Source organism: Gallinula chloropus (genome assembly GCF_964237585.1).
Source record: "Gallinula chloropus genome assembly, chromosome: 1".
Lineage (NCBI taxonomy): Eukaryota > Metazoa > Chordata > Aves > Gruiformes > Rallidae > Gallinula > Gallinula chloropus.
Genome location: NC_140085.1, coordinates 44,458,096 through 44,479,455, shown reverse-complemented (window position 1 = coordinate 44,479,455; position 21,360 = coordinate 44,458,096).

Here is a 21,360-nt window from a genome sequence, read left to right as displayed (position 1 = left end):
TCTCTTTCTGGAGTATAAAGGTAGACAAAAGTAAATAATTATGTTATCCTAATTAAGCACCTAAAGTGAAATGGGAGCACTTTTGGCCTAAAATAATTCTTTTATTGTTTCCCATTATCTCTTGGCCTCATTAATTTAAAACGTCCAATTTTAATTGATCCGCAAGGACTAATTTAAATGCTGAGGACTGGTTTTTTAGTATCTTATATACAGCTCAACTGATCCTAGAGTTAATTTGAGGTTTCTGGACACTGCTGTCATGCAAATGAAAAATCAGGATAATAACTATGACTTGAGGATTTGGTCAGTTATTAGAATGACAGCACATGAAAGAAAATTACAAAATGGTCAGGGGGATCACTCTAGCTACTAGATCTTCTGCTTACATCTATGGAGCAATACAGTCTTTCTCCACTGGAGAATTTGGGTCTTTATTTTGAATATTTATGCCTCGATCAGAAAATACATCTTAAAGAAAGGGTTGCAAACGGTTGAAAATACATGTTTTTTCCTGAAATTATAGTATCTTTTTTTCTGTAAGTTTAATATTGATTCAGTTGTAGTCTCTCCAAAGCCGATGCAGAGAAACAATGCCATCTACAAGAGAAAAAAAAACAAAACTGCATGTCCTTGTTCTCAGCCTTGTGTTTGCAGGATAAAAATGTTTAATCAACTGCTTCTTTCTCAACTTTTAGGGTAGACTAAAACCTCTTTTTAATTATATACCTCATTTTTAACTTTGTTTTAATGTGTATCTTCATATTATTTAATAGGACAAAATTACTCAGAATTTGTATTTTATATAATTTTAATTTAACGTCACTTTATGATATTTGATTTGTGGTTTTTAATTATTTTGTGGTTTATGTGATACACCTTGATCCAGTTCACTGTCTACAGTAATGCTGCCAGTCTACAGTAGTAAAACAGAGATTGCCAAACATACACTATGAGATTACAGCACGATAAGAGACAGAAAAGCCTCCATGATTAGTTTAGACAAGGAACTCAGCAGAATGAACAAAAAAATGCACATTGCAGACAAGATATATTCTGGCAGCAACATTTCTTACCATATTACGTCCAGCAAAGCTGAAAGCCAAGATTCCTAATTTTGCTTACAGGAAGTACTATTTTATCCTTCATACTCTTCAATTTAGAAAATTGCTTTCAAAATCCAACTTAGGAGGAAAATCCTAACAATAGTAAAAGTAAATGTATGTTTGTGCAGTTGATACAAACACCTACAATGACATTGGATAGAAACCCACACAATATGCTTGCACAGACATACGAGACAATACCATAATTTTGTATTATGTAAGCGGTTAATCCCATGATTTATCCAGAATAGACATTAGAAATGTGACAGCAGAAAGGAAGATGAGGGTTGTCTTCCATTGTCCTTCATACTGAGAAGTAATTGATATGTCTCTTAATCTCATGGGGGGTAAAGCAGAGAGTTGTCCCAAGCCCAGGACATCAGATATGACACATAAACTTACTTAGTGATTATCTACTACTTCTGTACCATTACATGAGCGTTGTGCCTGTCTTGGTGGCCTTCCCTATCACATAAGTTAGTTATATTGCAGTTAATCTTTCCATTAATTAAATACTTTCTTTTTAACTGTATTAAACTTTTTTCCATATCCGCTTTATGTTATTAGTGAAATTATATATCTTCAGGTTGCTGGACATAAGGCAATATTAATTGGAAAATATTAGGAATTATTAGTGAAGTTTTAATAATTATTATGAAAAGGATTTTTTTTTCTTTCCTTTGGTGTTCAGTCATTCTATGAGGCATGTTGAAGACCTAGAAATGCAGCAGCACTATTATGAGTTTACTGTAAATTGCATATGTTCAATCTTTCAGAACTGAAACCAATAGAAAAGTTTTCCACAGACTTTACAGGAGAATACAGTCATACCATCTAAATGTTGTCTATGATTATTATTCATAAAACACAAATTTAAGCACTCAAATGAACCTTAAAGCTTAACTAAATTTTAGCTAAGTGTTAAAACTGTCTTTGAAAAGATTAAAAGTAAATTTATGAAAAGCAACAATCAAGAGTCAGATATAAATCTCTTGGTTTTCTTTGAATTTTTCCAGAACAATCACATTTCAGAGGACTAATTAATTTTTTCATGGGACTGAAATATGAGATTTGAACATCACCTAGTAACAAGTATCAACTAAATACTTGCCAAAGCGTTGCTATCTGAAGACCACTATATATTCTATGAGTAAACACATGCACTATTTAGCACAGCTTCTTATTTAATTGATGCTTCTGATACAGTTTAAAACTATGCTTATGTTCATGTTAGCATTTATAGCCACATCCCATACCATAAAAGGAGGTACTTTATTTCTTTGGGGAATGCAAACTCCTCCCCATTTTTTTAGCTTACTTTCTTTGCTTTAGCTGTAGTCTCTTGCTTGGCTGACTAGCACAGTTTCACAGAATTTTAGGGGTTGGAAGGGACCTCCAGAGATCATCGAGATCAACCCCCCGCTTAGCAGAGCTTAACCCTTTTGTGAGTTAATCCTTACTGCTACTCTGAGCCTTAGCAATAGCTCCTGTGTTGCTGGCAGGAGCAGGAAGTGATGTTCCTTTCATGCTTTGTGTCAATAGGATAAACAGCAGTCTCATCTTGAGACCTTCATCAGATTAACCCAGGTGTAGCAGCTTCAATAAGATATACTAATGTCTCTTCATGACCCAATGTACCTAGTAAACAGTAAGTTATCTCAATGTTTTTCCCATTTCCACACAGATGTATTTTGATTCAGAAATCAGATGTGAAAACAAATGACACTATGTTTGTTCTTTATATTATTTTTCCCCTTAAAAATTTAACAGCAGTTAAAAATATATAGATCAGTTGAAGTAACAATTAAGCTTCAGACCCAGGAAACTTACACATATATGTATGATTGGTAATGCCATGCATAGGAGGTTTTTCAGAATTGTGCTTCAGCTACAGTTACCATGCATGCATATAAAGATGTCACATTGGTGAAGTCTGTAAGACAGAGAGCTTCAACTGGGGTAAATAGTGAGGATGGTAGTGAATTAAATTCCATTAAGTTACACCAGAAAAATTTCTGCCCTGATATGCTTAAAAGCCTTTGTGAAAACAAAACTTTCCACAAAAAAACTTCTGCTGTAATACATTTTTTTGTGTACTTTACAAGCTAGATTAATTTCACCAAGCTTTAACATTACTTACTAGCCACTAAGTGTCAAGTCTAAATTAATCAGGGTGCCTGATTAGAACCTGGCCTCATATAGTGTTTGGTCATATAAGCGCACAGTGTAAATTAGTCTTTAGTTTCGGTCAACAGAGAGACAGGCACCATCTGTCTCTGTCTATATTAAGACAGAATAAATTTATTAAAAAATTATTTCCTACCCTCCACTGAATTTGGGGGATTACAGTAAAAATCTGATTTTGGGCGTTTCAAATTATATTACATGAATTCTATAAACCTGACAAATAATTAGTGCCATAGAGTGTACATGTGTTGTACTTTGTATGACACGTGAATCTAGACATACTTAACCACCTTCATGTACATCCTGTTAAGTACATTGCTGAAGGCTGAAATTCAACAGATTGTAAGGTAACAGAGAAATTGCAAATATATTCAGGAAGGAGCAATATTTCTGTATGCTCCAATATCTGAATAATTAATCTGTCATGTTTCTATTATTTTTACTTCTGCTCCTTATACCCAGAGTAGTGAGAACCCAATCTAGATTGGCACCCGAGTGCTGAGTTGTTGAAAATATTCTTTTACACAAATTTTCAGATTCTCTACAGTCTCTTTTCACCTCACTGTTACCTCTTCAGAGGTGTCTTCTGGCACAAAATCACAATTTCCACAGATGGACAATGCAATTTATGCCCTGTAAATGCAACTTTTTATTAAAGGAAAAAAGAATCTGCTTCAACAAAGCTTGAGAATCCTTATCTCTAATCTGGGTTTTCCTACCACCTTGTGCATACTGAGGATTCAGATAGCAATAGTGATTGAAAAAGCAGGAGCCATGCAATGGTTTTGTGGTCAATGTAGCACACGGCCATTAAGTCTCTTCTGTAAGTCACACTTCTGTTGCACGGGGACTACTGAACAATTCTATAGGAAGTATCTTTTTTTTGAGAAACTGGCCTGAGTTTGGGAATTTATGATATGGCACTGGTCAGTTGATACTGTGCAATAATTGAACAAAGATCTGTGTCTCTTCTTGCTGAAGAATAAATACTAATCACAGTCATTAAATATGGCAATATTTTTTCTCAGTGTCCATTACTGCTTGACTGTTATGGAAGCGGGAAAATTCATGGCTCAACTACTTTGTCATCTTTGATTTGGCAACTGTAAGAAATTACTTACAATTTTCTTTTTTTCTTTTTTTTTTTTCTTTTTTTAAAATTAGAGATGAGCCAAGGACACCGTAATATATTTTTCCCAGTGATTTCTCTAAGAACTTCTTTTCCTTGATCTCTTGGCAAAAATGAAGGAAATTCTAACAAAGTTGAGACCTACTTCTTTACCCAAAAATCTTTATAAAGATGCCTTTGAATTTTTGAGCATCTTTTATCATTTGTCTACTCATACTGATCATAATAAGAGGAATTCTATGTCCTGTTATTTGTCTAGTCCCTTTATACCTGACTATATATACAGTTGTATATATAGGCCTACCTTGCAAGCTTATTAAACTTGTACTTTGTAACACTGAGGAAAAAACACTAACAATTCTAGAAACTTGAATCTATCAGTTCACCATATGAATGATGATAAGAAAAAAATCTTCTAGATATATATGTCATTCCTGCCAGGTTTTCATTTAAATCGAGATTATAATCTGAACTGGGTTCACAGATGTTTCTTCATGTCTCTTAGACTCATAGTACTGATACCATTGATGGATATATGCAGGCTTTTAGAAGGTTCCCTTAAACATGTCCTGCACTTTCAGGTCCTGCACCTGGGACACAAGAACCCCATGCAACACTACAGGCTTGGGGAGGAGTGGCTGGAAATCTGCCCTGTGGAAAGGACCTGGGGGTGTTGGTCCACAGTTGATTGAATATGAGCCAGCAGTGCGCCCAGGTGGCCAAGAAGGCCAGCAGTCTCCTGCCTTGTATCAGAAATGGTGTGGCCAGCAGCACTAAGGAAGTCACTGTTGTCCCCCTGCACTCAGCACTGGTGAGGCTGCACCTTGTGTACTGTGTTCAGTTTTAGGCCCCTAACTACAAAAGACACTTGAGCTGCTAGAGTGTGCCCAAAGAAGAACAACAAAGCTTGTGAAGGGTTTAGAGCACAAGTCTTGTGATGGACTTGGCAGTGCTAGGTTATCAGATTGAATGATCTTAAAGGTGTTTTCCAACTGAAATGATTCTATGACACTGTGATTCTATGTCTCTCATTTTCTATTTTCAGGGTCAAGTAAAAGATGGAAGGATGTCCCAAATACAGAACCTATGCAATGATACAAAACACAGCTATATGGACATATGTGATCTTTCCCATATAAATCAGTTCAAGCAGTATCTGGATTAAATAATTCACATGTTAAAAATTCTTCCCAAGGATCAAAAGAAAATTAGTTAATCCCTATGCTGACCACAATATTCTATAACCCTAGAAGCATCACATATTCAAGACACCAAATAATATGTTACAGATCTTCCATGAGGCTCTCTGCTGCAAACCATTACATGATGGATGTCCAACAGTGTAGTAGAGATTCACAATCAGAATCCACACACCTAAAGAGGGTATGCAGAGAAATTCAGATGCCTGCCAAGAGGCACAGGTGTTACACTGACATTAATAAAGTAAACAGCCCTGATCTTGGTCTGTAGCACTGAACATAATTATTTATATAGTTTGTTGCAGTCTGGCATGTTTCCAACCAGCATTAATTATTGCCCTCACAGACATTGCTCAGCCACAGCTCAGAGGCTGTTTCCAACAGGTAGCATAACTGTAGACCATTCTTAGCAAGTTGTATATTATTAGATATTTTTCTCAAGGTCAAAGAGTAGACTCAAGCTGATTTGTTTTACATCCACAGTTATAGCATAGTACAGTATAGCAGTTGACACAGCCAGAAGTGGGATATCTGCAGCAATTAGTAAGGAGTAATGAGAGAGGAAAAAGTTATTCACCTGACTGCAGTTCCCACTAACATGAATTTGTCAAACAAAAGAAAAACCCACATGAAATTAACAGATTTTTATAACTTTGTTCTTACTAGAGACTATTGTATTTTCCTAATTCCTGGTAGTATTTCCCATAAAGACATCTGAAAAATAAGTGCCCTATAATGAAATAACATTTTGGCAATCTTTAAGGAGGGAAGACTTAGAAATAACACTTTAAAGGTAAAAGGAGAAAGCTAAATTTATAGCTAACTTTATGCAAAGTCAGATGCAATGTATGGCTTTTATTACTTTATGCATATTATGTGAGAAACATAAGAATCAATTACTTTCCTCCTCAAAGATGATACAATTTTTAAGTTTTTCTGATTTCTGACATCTTTCTTATATAATTTGTGGCAGCAGCTGTCAGAACATAGCCTTTGAGAGAAAACATACTGGGGAAAAAAGTAAGTAGAGATTCTGAAGCAGTTATACATGTGAATTCCTAATGGCATTCTCCAAAAGAAGTACATTATCATGGTCTGAAAGATGAAATTCTGCCATTAGTTCCAACATATAAAGAAAATGCATATGTTCAGATCTCCCTTCCCACATTTCTTTTCCCTGAAACCTGCTCCAAACATTTCTTTCCAATAAAGTCTTTGCAGTAATTTATCACCAGTATGAAGGTGTCAATATTTCACCATATGTCCTCTGCTGTTTTGTCTAAGAAATGCCAAATTCCAAGTACATTTCTTCTCAAGTAGAGCACAAACTTAGGTGAATATGTCCTCTTTCCACAGTGGATTTTGGTACTTAAAGGATTTCTCTTTTGGGGATAATAAACTGCCTTGTTGTAAATTCATTTCACGTCTTTGTGGAGGGTACAAACTGACTTCTATTTAAGCTTGTGGAAAAAAAAAGTATAGGTATCAAATCTCAAGTCTAAATTAAATCAGTATTTTCCTATTACTTTCAGAAGACCTCAAATCACTCTGAATAGTGGTGAATACTCTTTGAAATTGTCAACCTGCATTATTTCTCTCTTATACTACATCATAGCATCGCATTTCATCCTTCCCTTTGAAGTACTCATGAGACAATAGTTTTACAGTAACAAATAACAGTAGTCATCTAGTTGATTAATAAAGATAAAGAAAGAATATTCTAAACATGCTCCCCACCAACAGTTTTGCATTTTAATCAGGTAGAGCGGCATCTACTTGTTCTGTGGTTCAGTGAATCACGTTGTGCACGACGTGCTCCTCAGTCTGCACAAATGACAACTCAGGCCTCCCCCACTTTGTTAGTGGTAATATAATTGCATAGGAGAGCTAAAAAATCAAGGTGACTTTTGTACTATGAATACAAAACATGTAATTTTAAACTCCTCAACCATTCTGCATTATGTCACTGTGTTCAGCATAGCTGTGAGCACAATGGGTGGTACTCATGAAAGATAATGGACGTGATACTGTTTTGACTAGGCTGATTTTCCTTATGTTCTTGACAAAACAAAAGTCAGACAAAGAATTAATTTTTATATGCTCAGAATGGTTTTCAAACTTTAAGAGTTTTTATGTAAGGTTTTCAAAGTCCAGGACAAATAAGTTAACAAACTTTATAACCAGCTAAACAAATGTAGGGATCAATCTTTCATATAAATATATTATTCGCATATGAATATAATAAATATTTACACAGCTTATACTAGTATATTTATACTGATATTTATATTAATACATTTATACTAATCATATTCTCTAGTATCATGTCAATTTATTTTCTGTTTATTCTTATGAGGTCAAAAGAATAATATATAGTATTCATTTGATTATTCTCAATGGATGGATATACACAAGCACACAGACTTATATGCAGTATTTAGGATATTATGTGAAACATACCTGGAATTTAAAGTATGAAGTTCTAATCAAATTACATTGTATTCATTGACTTTTAGTTACATTAAACGAATGAAACACAGAATAACAGAATTTAGCTTGGAAGGGACTTCTAGAGCTACAATACCCTCCTCAAAGCAAGGTCAGTTGGATAAGGTTGCTCAGGATGTGTCCAGCCAAGACTGGATTATGTCTACGGACACAGAATCCACAATCTCTCCAGGTAACTTATTGAAATGTTTGACTACTTTTCCTGTAGAAATATTTTCCCACATGAGGACTGCAGAAGAGGAGGTGAAGAACACTGTAAGTAGGTAGAAAAGCACTGTTACTCTTACATATACTAAATAAACAGATTTTTTAAACAGCTTGAGACAATATCAAAATGGATGAAAAATGTTATTTAGATTTTAAAAGTAACAGAAAAACAGAACTTTAAATATACTGAATCAAAGAGAACCTGAATTGTCCAGCACTGTAAGAGATCCATGACAAATCTGAAAATTTCCTTAACAAAATATTTTCTTAATAAACTACAAGCTTACATTTATTGCTTTTCAAAATCTTAATATCCTTTTTTAGGTAGCCTTCTTTGTGATTGTGAAATAAAAAGTTGTGAAGAATTCAAAAGAATTTTTGTATAACATTCATCATGAGCAGGCTTTCACTACCACTGTGCACCATCTCCCCTATGGACAGTGCCTGAACTAAATATTAACTGAGTGTTATTTGGAATAGTGAAAAGCTTCTGTGTCATTGTGAAGAGCTAGATCCAGCAGTGAGGTCTATAATATCTAAAAAATATTTGTGCTCTCTTAAATTCTAGATTTTACAGCAAATGAGTGACACAAACAGGAAGATACCTGTTTCCTTCTGCTGGAGGAAACAGACACGATTAATGATAAGAGTCCTTCACAAAGCAGACCTAAGGAAAGACGAATGTGTCATATACTTCACAAGAAGGTACAGAGAAATAAGTGGATTTTCTAGTCACCATCTGGATATGCGAAGGAATGGGTAAGCCTCCAGTGAGGAGAAAACAGACAAACGTGAAATAACCACACAGTCTCTCATCTCTTCTGAGAAGAGGAGGAATGGTAAATCTCTACCAGAAACTCGAGAACTTCAGAAAAAAAGTGTTTCCCTTAATTTATAAAATAATTTGTAGATTTACTACTTCCTGGTTCTTTCTCAGTCACTTATTTAACCGGAATGCTCATAACCTAACATATATTTCAAGCTATAGATTCATCCAAGGCATGCAATTTCTATTACTTTGCAAAAATACTTAAGTTTTGAGCTGTTACTTTTTATGTTTAAAAAATTAATGGCCATTTAGATTTATACATCAAATCTGAACATAGCTAATGACTTCAACGGAAGTCAGGAATATGTTATGTGTGTTTTTGTGACTATGACCTTAATTCCAAAGTGACTGGGTGTACTGAAAACATTTCTTTCCTCTAATAACAACAGTAGTTCAAAACAACTGCAGAAAACACTGGACTCTTGAGGAAGTACCTAATGACTTCATGAATGAGTTTTCACTTTTCTTTCTATTTCTCCAACGTGTACATGTTGTCATCTGGGAAGATAGCCTTGATTACTAAGCTACTGAAAGGCAAAATTTCTGCAGATGTTTGACATTTCTGTATAATGATGCCCCCAAAATTATTGATCGGGTACTGAGGAGCTTCCAGAGAGACTGGATAAGGGATGGATCTTAGTATTGAGGTAATATTCCACCCCCACTCCCCCACCCCAGCCCTTAGACCCAGAACTGCCACCCTGCTCACCTATTATACCTCTTCTTAGGTAAATTAATTGATTGAAGCACTACAAACCATAAGGAGCGGCCAGAATATTTGAAAAAGGCACCGGTAAATGGACAGAAATATTAGTAAATGCACTGGTCAGTAGACAAAAATATTAGTATCCTCATCCTTCCTATACTCTTCTCTCCTTTCCATTGCTTTATGAGTTAGTAATTTTCCTCCTGCAATTGTAAAATGGTGGCTTTCCTTCAAAGGAAGCCTGTCTACCAGGAATGATCTAAGGTTGCCTGTCATCTCATATGTCCTGTGGTAATGACATTTTCCCTCAGAGCAAGGTGCTGGCTACTCAGTTAGCAGTGCCACTGTGTTTATGTCAAGTTTAGGCAGAGAATGATGTTAAACGTGAAACTGGCTGATTGACAAGACATCTGGCACACCCAAAATTACAACAGTTTCTTTTGCAGTAAGTGGGACATAGAAAAATGCATTGTGCATTGCTAAGGAGGCCATATGGTCTGTCTGCCTTAAAATTGCCAAGTATTTTGGCGTGTCTGTGCATGTGCGTGGCTTAATTTAACTGTAACAGTTGGGCACTTTTTTCATGCCTTTATTCTCTGTCCAATATAATTGAACCACCTCCCAGTGTATATATCTCCTTCTCTCTGACATTTTAAAAAGGGTCTTGGAGCTTACCAGTCTTCCTGTGTGTAAGTCTAGACTTCCTGATCTTCCTGAACTACCTGTTGTTCTTTCATCAGTTGAAATAAGTCTAACATTAAATGTAGCTGTTGCTTATGTGAACCAATGCTATTCAAATAAAAGGAGAGCTCTCATTATATATACAATTTAAGTATCAGACATGAAGACTGCATCTGTCTGTCATCCTTATCCAGACAGAATAGGAGGTGACGTGATGTGCTCCTCTATGTATATAACCTGGAGCAATACATGTCCCCAACAGAACGCCCACACACAATCTTCAGAGTTTGATCCAGCACCAGTCACGCTTCATGGGCATACATATTGCTTTATAATAGTCCTTCTCTTCAACAGCATTTAAATCATCAGCAGAAATGTCTTGGCTCCAAGCAGTCACAGAAATCTTTTCGCTTCGGGAGTTACAAGACAGAAAAAGCAACAGAGGGATGGTCTGAAAGGAGGCTCAGACTCTCGCAGGAACACCCAAAAGAGGCACTGCTATGCCCAGAACAACCATGAGTAACACAAAAAACATGAACAAGCCACCACAGGGCCAAGAAATGTGTCACATGTTTCTATAACCTAGGTCAGGCAGGTTTTACGTGCCTGTGTGCCACTTCACCAGTGGTTGAGGTAACGCTGTCAAACCTCAGGATGCTACAAATTGCTTTTATCAAGAGAATATTTTCAAGGCATGAGGCTTCTTAGAAATGGTACCACAAAAATTGAGTTTATTAAATAATTTTTAAATCACATCTTTTCGAAACCTGAAAGTTTAGGTGTGCTTTGTTTGAAGAAGAATCATTTTATCCTAAAAGAAACAGTAGGAGGGATCAAAATGGCAAAAGCTGAAATATTGAAGCCTAAATACTGCAGCTGTCTTTTAATTCATTTCATATTGCACTGTCATCCACCTCTGACTAATATTGTTTTGCTATTCTCACTGTTTTCGATTTCATTTTTCATCCTGGCTTTGCTTATTTCTTTGTTTTCCAACTGATTTTTTTCTTCTTTCTGCTTCATTATCCATAGCACTCTTAAGTGTAGCATAAAAGGGAGAATTTGAGTCTAATTTTCAAACCCATTGTGGGAAAGTAATTAAGCAAAATATGTTTCTACATTCTTAACAGTATAACTCTACAAACAATAACAACATACTGATATTGGAGAGCGACACTTATCTATAATGGGAGAAAGCAAATCTTATCACAAAGCCCTGGCATCTGAAGCATGGGACTAGCAAGAATAGACCTTAAAGGCAAGGCAAGCTTCAAAGAACACAAGCAGAACTGATCAATATTGTAGCTATGCTCCTTTGGAAAGTTTTCTTTACCCTCAAAATTTATAGTATGAGTGGGTAACCCAGGGAGGTGCCTTTGGAAGGAGGAAAATTTGTGACTACACAGAGTACATTTCCACAGGACTGCTACATTTTTATTAAGACTGTATAGAACATTATATGTTTGTTTATTAGTTTGCTCCTATGCTGAAAATTATTTAATAATATGCTCCTATGCTGAAAATTATTTAATAATATGTGAAAATTAATGAAAACAGAACAAAGACATTCTGGAGATAGGTATGGAAAGGGCATTCTGTTCTAGTTTTCCTCTGTTTCATATAACCAAATAATACAATCTTGTTCTAAAGTACCGTATCAGATTCCCTTTCAAGACTTGTAAGTTTTCTTTCCCCTTTTGGAAAGTCATATTCCTCCAAATTGCATAAATTTTCTTCTAACTTTCAGCCCATAATTATTCCTGCTCCATATGTTTATATCCATTCATGTATCAAAATTGTTTTTAGATTATATACACCCTTTGCTTCCCTGGAGTTTGCCTACCTGATGTAGTACTGCTGATATTTTTGGTCATCTTAAAAAGTGTTTGTTTTTTTAAAGCAACTGAAACCCCAAAATCAAGGAGGCCAAGTTCCTTAATTTTTATATGTGCACATATACAGATATTGCATACATACACACGTATATAAACATGAACTATCTCATATCATTTTCATGTTGGAATCCATGAGGAATGACTTGTCAAAAAGGTTGATGCCCTGGCACTGTGATGGGCTGCTTCACAGCAAGAGTCAAAGCAAAATACCACATTGCAGCTTCTCAAGGATGGCTTCTGTCAACCTAAAGGGATACTTTTCAAAATGAAGGTGGGTCTCTGGTTGAGTAAGCCCCTGGAGTCTTATGCAGAAGGTTACTCTGCTCCCCACTAGAAGGAGGTATCCAATACAGCTATCAACGTAAAGATCCATGAGCTGTTAATCAGTCTTAGATTATAGGTTAAATAATAAAGACTGAGAGTACTGAGCACACCATGACAGTGAAATGTTAGGCATGATTTGCTGTAGAGTTTTATTGTTGTCTACAGTAACTATCACTCTCTTAGACATTGTCTGTAGAAGTCTGGGAGCAAAAACATTAATCATGATTAAAGTTCATGAACATTTATAAACATCTAAGAATACTTATGAGATTCTCCCAGTAAACAGATACTGTTTAAAAGCTTATATAATGTTACCCATATTATCATGTATATGTGTCTTCATTACTGTCTGCACTCATAGATATAGAGTTGTTTGGCACATTTGTGAAAATAAAAACTTAAGTTAGTATATATCCTGCTTATATTAATGTTTGGACAATTCTCACGTTTATAAGCATGCTGCATACAGATGTTAGAGTAGTTTATATGAAAGATGTTATGTTGTGGCCTCTTGGAAAATATGTTGGTATTTTTTCATACAATATATTGACTTCCTACAGTTGACTGACTTGTACCTCACAGAAGTATATAATTTCTGTACAAAAGTTTTTTTTATAAACACATGTTTACAGTAATCCTTTGATGGTTGTCCTATTGTGGAAAAATAAAATGGGCTATTGAAACATTCATGCAAATATTTCTGGAAAGAGTTCTACCATAATTACTCTTATTATGGTGACAGAACCTCTTCTATCCAGGAATACTCTTTGAAATCAAATGCAATTCCATCAGTTTGAAGAATGGGATTGAAAACTAGACAGAAGCATGAGGTTGGGTTTATTTGCTGTAATATTGACATTCCATGAGCATAACCAAAAATTTGTAGGTCCATCAATATCTTTAGAGGTACAGCATTTTTTTTTTTCTAACAGAGAATTTAGCCTTTGTTCTTACCGTTGTAACTCTGCTAGTCCTATTTCTTGTCTAGCTTTTCCAGACTTCTTTTCTAAACAATGGGGAAGAGAGAAGCATTTACACATGGCATAGACGATATGTGCCACTTGACTAAGCTAATATTTCTATCCTTTCTCCTCACAGAGCAGCATACTAATTCTACTATTTCTGTAGCATTACAATACACAGTTCCTGCAGGGCTAGAAGGTTTAGTTGTAAAAGGCAAGACTATGCATTGCAGCATCTTATAAAGCACGGTAAAGTTGACAGAGCTGGCAAGTACAGAAGCATGCTTTGGTCTTAGAGTCCTGCTACCCATGACACAATTTAATGTCCATACCCAAATATGTAATTGGCAGTGCTGCACATAACTCACCTGTTCATGTACCTATTCCTGACAAGAATGTAAGCCTCTAATCAGAAAATTCTCCTTCACTTTTGGAAAAAGTATCCTAGAAAAACTCTCTTGGCTCTGACAGGCAACTTGCTGGCTGAGTTTAGCATGAGGGAAGCCTACATTTAATCAGTTCTGCCCTCATTACTGCATTCAGAGGAAATTAATATACTTGGCTTCAGGGGACAAGAGAAAATTTTGTCCAGCCACAAAAAGAAATTAAGCACTGAAACCCCCAAAATTATAACTTTTCAAAATATGATTTAATGACAAGTCTGACCATCTCAAAACTGGGACAGAAAACTTCAGTGGGACTGAAAAGAAACAACAAAACACAGATTATAAAAAAAAAAAAAGGTGGGTGTTTATATCCCCTTTCCCAATTCTGAGACCAAATCCTTTGTAGAAATACCTATTATGAACTTGAATATTTTGTTACATTTCTCCATATGCTTTGTACTCCTTTATGTTACACTGTTCGAAACACCATTAAAAAAGATGTTTACAAAACAGATACTGTTTGTACCACTTTCTGACAAGCTGAGACGCCTAAAGCACTGCACTTCATTTGGTAGATACGTAATAGCATGTTTTAATTTTTACCTGAAACAGATAACCCAATAGGTAAAACGCTACTGGGATCAATCTAGTGTTGAAATGTGCTTTTAAGATAGGATCGTTTAAGAAGAGTCATGCCAAATAAACTCAGGGATTTCTGATATAATATTAAATCATAAAAGCTGCCTTTGGATTCTTTTATGGATCTTGGCAAAAACAAGTCATTTCAGAGTTAAGGTTGAAACTAATTTCAAATTCCATAGTACTAAACATTCATGTTAAGATAGCTTTAAGTGTTCTTGGGTTTTAGACATAGAGGTCTTCAAGGGAAAAGTGATGATAAACAGGAGAGTGCCTCAAGGGAAAAAGGTGGATAATAAGACTTTTTAAAAGGAAGTATTCATGTACTTAAGTACATACTTACAAATGCAAGGTATTTGAGCAATAAATAACCCAGATGAGCTACCAGTAGCAATTGCTTGGAGCTCTAAAAATCATATTCAGATGCCATATGCTTCAAAGTTTAAGAGTCTTCAGATGTTCCTTCTGGGGTCAGTTTCATCAGTAATAGCAGATGAGCTAAATGACAGATGGCCTGCGAGCTAGGGATCATAAGTGAGCCCAGATGAGAAAGTTTAACTAGAAATATTTCTTTAAGGAGATATTATATAGAAGAAATAGAAGAATGACAAAGAAGGGAAGTGTTGCTAAGTTACTCTGAAAACTATTCAGGCAGTTTTTTCTTTCCAGCAAACACCATGTTATTGCAAAAATACCTTTTCTACTAATCCTTCGATCTGTTGAAACTGTGTTTCCCTCTTGGTATGGCAGATATAACACCTGCTGCTAAATGCCACCTAACCACTCAGGGTCAGGTAAAAGGCTATGCCTCCATGCCCATGGAATGACCTGGTGCTCTGCCCTCCCAGCCACCCTGCCTACTCCTGTCCCCATGGATACTAATTATTAATTGTAATTGCCCATTATTATTGCAATTAGAGTATTGCAATACTCTGAGTGGCCACCTCCAGAGCCTGCCTCCTCTTCACGGATTTATCCACATGCTATTTCAGTGACAGCTGCCAGAGTGCTCACTGAACATGCTCAGGCATCCAGGGTCCCCTAAGTCCTGGAGAATAGTTTGTCCTGTTGCTTTTTGTTTTGCAGACCAGGCTAGCTGGTATGAAATTTAGTAAAAGTTTCCTCAAAGGTGAGAATATTTTCCTGGAGTTTTATTTCAGCTAGGCCAGTGTAAAGAGTTTTCTCAACATGTGCTGATACCACTGCATTTACACATGATCCTGTGCATAAATGATTAGTCATTAATACAATGGCAGAGAAGCTGTGCTAAGGATACACACTTGCAGTATAGTTACAGCATGAGTTCCTTCAACTATACTGTTCCTGTTCCCAAGAACCATTTTGCTTCTGCTAGCCCTCCTGACAGTGATCTCTCTGTACCTGTGTGATGAGCACCTAGAGCAATTCCTAATGTGGAACATATCTTACAGATCTTTGTGGCTATTCATAGAGGTGTCTTAAAGGAAACACATTTGTCTACTTAGTCATTTCTGCAAGATTTGGCTGCTTACTTATTTTTGATATAGAAATAAGTTGATTTTTCCTCATATGAATTTATTTAAGGATTTCTCTTTCTGACCATTTCATGATATCAATGGATATCCATAACTGCTTCAATGTAAAGCCCTGTGACTTAGCTCTTTAGGTCATCAGAAACTAGTCACATGAAAGCAATCCCTTCCCCCTACCTCAACTCTAGCTGTAAGACATGAGATACCTCAAAGCCCATCACCCTAAATGCCTATGACTCTACTGGGTCCCATGTGGGTATCTTTGGATGAGATTTATTTTACAAATTTCATTAAGATACCTTGTTATCTGTTCATAGCAAACCGAACAAAACTAGAAGTTTCCCACAGGCTGCAGTAGTTGCACTCAATGTGATGCTGAAACTGTAAGCATTGTGCAGAGGGTGTAGCAGAAGGGTATAAGGTTTGCTAGAATACTGCAGGAGCATCAGCACAAGCAATGTCAGAAGACCTCTAAGAAACCTTCTTATCCCATCCATCAGAGTTGTCCCTGGAGTTACTGAAACAATTCCTGGGTTAGTCTGGGGTGAGGCTTTGCCAGGAGTGATCCTACAGACATGCAAAAATAACAGTTTGGAGAACAGAACCTTGATGTTCAACAGGAACTGGTCCAAGCTGAAAATGTCAATCTGTGCATTGCCTATAATGGGCTGTCAAACTGCAGCTGAAGTTTGTCATGCAGGATGAACACAGGAGGTATTCTTCATCCTAACACTTTTGTCATTCTGTTTTCCCTATTTATTTCAGTACCTAAATAATTTTAAGGATCTAAACCAAAACTTCATCATGACTTAAATTGTGACAGTCTTCATAATTCTGTGCTCTCTGATTTCAGTGATCTTGGAGTATCCTGTGTATATTTGGACATAAATTAATATTTTATCTAATTATCTGAGTGAAAAGGTAAATAAATAATGCAACCTGTTTGGGTTGCATTCTCAAGCAGTACAAAAATATGAGACATTGAAGACATCAGTGAGGCTAAAGGAAAAAAAAACACAAAATGACAACAGAGTTTTTAATTCTAAAATGTCTGCAGGTAACAAACTCACTCAACATTTAGAAACACAACCTAATGTGTCTGAGAAAAAATAAACTCAAATACAAGTATTCAGTAGTATATTTGAAGACCAATAAAGCATTGCATACTTAAGGGAGACAGTGGACAACAGATATCATCATGTAATATACGGAAAAAGGAAGACCAGACAGTTGGAGGCTAAATTTGCAAGTACAGAAAATGCCTTGTTCATGTTTCAAAATGATTTATCTGTCATTCCTTGTCATTCTCAGGTGAAGGTGACTGTCTTGTCTCATAATGAGCAGAGAAGATTGAAAGTAAAATACTTAAACTTTTAGTATATCAGGTAGATATTTACAGATTGTAATGATTTAAAAAAAAAAAAAAAGGACAGTCTAAATCCTTTTTCCTACACCCTGGATCTTCAGAAGAGGAACCCAGACCTAATGTGTATTATGTTGAAATATGTATTTTATAAAAGATATTATAAAATATGGAATAGCATTTAACTACGTGATTTGACAGTAAATAATAGATTAATATACGCAATGAAAACTATATACAGTGGAACACAAATCATATACATAATTATATTTTAATGCTATATAATAACTCCCATGACTTTCTCAATCTAGAATAGTGTTTGTTTAGTAGACTGGTTGTACTGAAGTAATTTATTGGATGAATTTTCTCAAAGTTCTCTTAAAAATTTGAGGTCAAAGAAACTGGACTGCAGGTTTTAGCTCCATGTAGCAACACTGATGTGTATAGAGAGTTCTGGGCAAAAAGCAGAATTTGATATGTTTAGTGTAATAGACAAGTGTCTGTATCATATATGTAGACCAGATCCTACTTTCAGCAGCAGATTGCAGTTCCCTTAGCAACATGTAATGTTGGACTGCAACCCCAAGCCAAAGTTTCAGAGTGCCTTTAAGCAGGCAGCCAAGGCTATGAAAAATGAGTGAGAGCACTGCTCCTCAGATGCTGCTAACACAGGTCCTCAGGCGGCCATTCAAGGAGCTCGCTCAGAAAACTTCTTCTGGGTAAAAGTACCATGATTTAAAAAACATTAAAACCCCCTAACTTTTATGCAGTTACTACAGCTTGTCCACCACACTGACACATTTATTCCTGCTCCAGTTCAAGGAGGAAAGGCGTAGGTCAGAAATATCAAGTCTGGGAAGTACACATTTTCCTGTATCAGCTCATTCAGCTCTTAACACTGCAGCATTAGTTTTAGTAGTCCTTATTTAGAGTAACACTAATGAAAAGATTGAGAACAAAACATTAATACTAGTTCAAGTGACCAAAAATGGCCTCAAAATCATACTCTCTGCTGAAAGTAATTATTCCAGGATGAGGAATCCTGTTTTAAAAACAGAAAATTATGGTTCTGTTATTGGACAGTTTATATCCAAGGTAAAATCAGTCTTAATTTTAGAACGTAAGTATTAGACAGGTTCTTTCTTTTCTTTTCTTTTCTTTTCTTTTCTTTCTTTTCTTTTCTTTTCTTTTCTTTTCTTTTCTTTTCTTTTCTTTTCTTTTCTTTTCTTTTCTTTTCTTTTCTTTTCTTTTCTTTTCTTTTCTTTTCTTTTCTTTTCTTTTCTTTTCTTTTCTTTTCTTTTCTTTTTTTTTTTACTTCTAAGCCAATTCCCAAGTACATGTCTCTCTTTTACACATATTACACAGCCCTGCTCAGAGAACAAAAGATGGCTGTCTTGTCCTGAGAGCTATCATGTCTTTAGGAAAACAACAATCTATTAGACAACTTCAATTATTTTTGAAAAGATCTGTTCATAGAGTTTTTGACAAGACAGCTAGTAGTTTAAACTTTTTGTCTTTATCTCACCTTTATACATAATTGTTTACCTCTCTCAAAAAAAGAGAGTATGTCCTTCTTTAACAAAAAAAAAAAATAAAATCTAGTGCACATATTACTTACTTCTGAACACAGGATGTTAATAATTGTGCACTAAAAACTGGAGGCAGAATTGAAATCTTTGCTATTTCCTGTCAGAACTAGGAGGGTTTTTTCACGTGGACTGTGGGACTGTGTGGGTTTTTTTAAGCCCATCTGAGATCTTTAAATGTCACAGAATCCCTGTGACTATCTTATGACAGTTAAACAGCTTCATAGGTTCCATCTTTGGGTTTCCTTTTGATCTTTGGGTTTCCTCATAGCTAACAGCTCCTTGGGGAACATTTCCCTTAAATACTGAGGACAGAAACCAAAATTTTCTTTAAGGATTCCTCCTTTATCTAATTTCCTTAGGCCTTCTGCTAACATAGATTAAAGGCAGTAATCTAATTTATGGGATTTCTACAGACTCATAGGAGGAAGACTATAATAGGATATTAATGTTTTCCTCATATGCAAATGTAGTGAAATGAGAGACTGATTTCTGTTCTTTCTTCCCTTCTTCCTTCTCTTTTTCTCTTTTTTTTTTCTCTCTCTCTCTCTTTTTCTCTCTCTTTCCCAATATAAATTGTAGGAGGAAAGCTATTTGATACTAAGGTTTTGTATGATTCAGAGCTATGACTCACCTGGATCTGAACTCTTTAAAAAGCTTCTTATTCATAAGACTGTTGTTGTTTATATACCTAGTAAAATCTCTGGATTTAAGGTACATATGAAAAAGAAAGGCTCTAGAGTGGGCCCAGGGGATTTTTTTTTATTTTACTTATATCTTTATCTTTGTTTCAGAACAAAAAATGTAGTACTCATTGTATTTTTCACTTATGCTACCGATTTCCATAACAGCCATTGCTGTGGCAGGATGTTAAAACAGTTAATGTTGAGGAAGGACAAAGCACACAATATATTAACACATAAAACCCCATAAAATGTCACAATTAGAAAAAGACCAGGCAATAAAACCCTTTTTGTTGCCTCTTTCTGTAAATGTATGTGCAGTTTACTTTTCGTCCTCAGGAAAAGCTAGTCACTAATCTTAATTACATCCCTTAAAAAGACTGTTATGGAAAAGCAGAGTGTATTAAATGAAGCACACTATCACATTCTTTCATAAGAACAAAGAAGGATTATCCACAGTTCATCAAAATGTTCTTCTCTGTTCCGTATTATTTTGTAACGATTAAAATAAATTTCAGTATGTGCTTAATAGAACCTTAGAGGTCATGTTAAGGGTAATAGTAGGAAAAAAAAAATCTAATAGCCAGATTAAGAGACAGGATAATCTCATAGATCAGGCACTGAATGAGACCTGGAAGACTGCTTCTATATACCTTTATTTGTCTGTGTAAAATAAAGTTCAAAAGCAAAATCACCTCCATGTTCTTTTCCATTTTGTTTGTGTTTTCTTTGATGCAAGAGGTGTTTCCATCTAAAATCCCAACAAAGACTGAGTAAGCATCAGACACTGAATTTATACAGCTGTTCAAATTTTAATTACAGAATACTGAATTCTTACGTGGTCTTTTGCATTACTGTTCTTTGCTATGTGTGCTGCACAAATTTGAATTACTTATATGTTGTCCTTTTCTGCAGGTTTTTAGTAAATTCTCATTCAGCTCAACTATGCTGACCATGGACTACATAAAAACTATACTTCACTTCTTAAAACTGAAATCACATCTAAATTCTTTTATAGTTCAAGTATAGAGAAGGTTGAGATCCCTTGTTCACTGTAGTTACACATCACAGAAGAGAGAAACAGCTCTTTATGGATGACCGCATTAAGGAAAGCTCATTGCCTATACGCTGGTCCTGATGACTTTGGGACACACAAAACAGAATAATATGTGGGAGGAGTGGAAAGTGTCAAAACAACCATGGGACATTAGGAAAATACACAGGCAGAAGAGGCTCTGAATGCATGTTTCTTTCTTCGTCCCTTCCACTCCGTCCAGCTGCCATATCCTCAGTTGCCCCAGGGCACATAGGAGCAGTTATAAATTCCAGGAAATCTCCATCTAATGCTACATAAGTGAAAATGCTGCCTTAAAGGCAAACGTGGATGATTGATAGACAGTCCTGGGTTTTGAGCATTCTGGTCTGTAAAGAAGTTACAGCAAGATCTAAAAACGCTATGGGA